The sequence below is a fragment of the Calidris pugnax genome, unplaced genomic scaffold (assembly GCF_001431845.1).
Source record: "Calidris pugnax isolate Ruff unplaced genomic scaffold, ASM143184v1 scaffold272, whole genome shotgun sequence".
NCBI lineage: Eukaryota > Metazoa > Chordata > Aves > Charadriiformes > Scolopacidae > Calidris > Calidris pugnax.
This window is the reverse complement of record NW_015091016.1, coordinates 825228-825744: the sequence shown is the minus strand read 5'-3', so window position 1 is coordinate 825744 and position 517 is coordinate 825228. Positions and strand designations below refer to the sequence as shown.

Here is a 517-nt window from a genome sequence, read left to right as displayed (position 1 = left end):
GTGCCATGTCCATCCCCTAGGTCCTGTGTCCCCTGGGTTCCGTGTGTGTCCCCCAGATGCCATGTCCATCCCCTTGGGTGCATGTGTGTCCCCTGGGTGCCATGTCCCCTGGGTACCACATCTCCCACATGCCATGCCCCCTGGGTTCTGTGTGTGTCCCCTGGGTGCTGTCCCCCTCCCGCAGCCTCCCCTGGGTACTATGTCCCCTGGGCACCATGTCCATCCCCTGGGTGCCATGTGTGTGTGTGTGTCCCCAAGTGCCACATGCATCCCCTGGGTGCCATGTCCCTGTCCCCAAGTGTCACATGTGTCCTCTGGGTGCCCTGTCCATTCCCTGGGTGCCATGTCCCCCTCCCCAAGTGTTATGTGTGTCCCCTGAGTGCCACATCCATTCCCTGGGTGCCACATCATCCCCCCCCAGGTGCCACATGCATCCCCTGGGTGCCATGTCCCCCCCTTAAGTGCCACACGCACCCCCTGGGTGCCACGTCCATTCCCTGGGTGCTATGTCCCCCTC

At 63.2% G+C, this 517-nt stretch overlaps 1 protein-coding gene across 1 annotated transcript in view; it reads right to left on the bottom strand.

The window, feature by feature from the left end:
* Nucleotides 1-517, bottom strand: part of SSPO (SCO-spondin) — a 54204-nt gene that overhangs the window by 11025 nt on the left and 42662 nt on the right. The window lies entirely within an intron of this gene.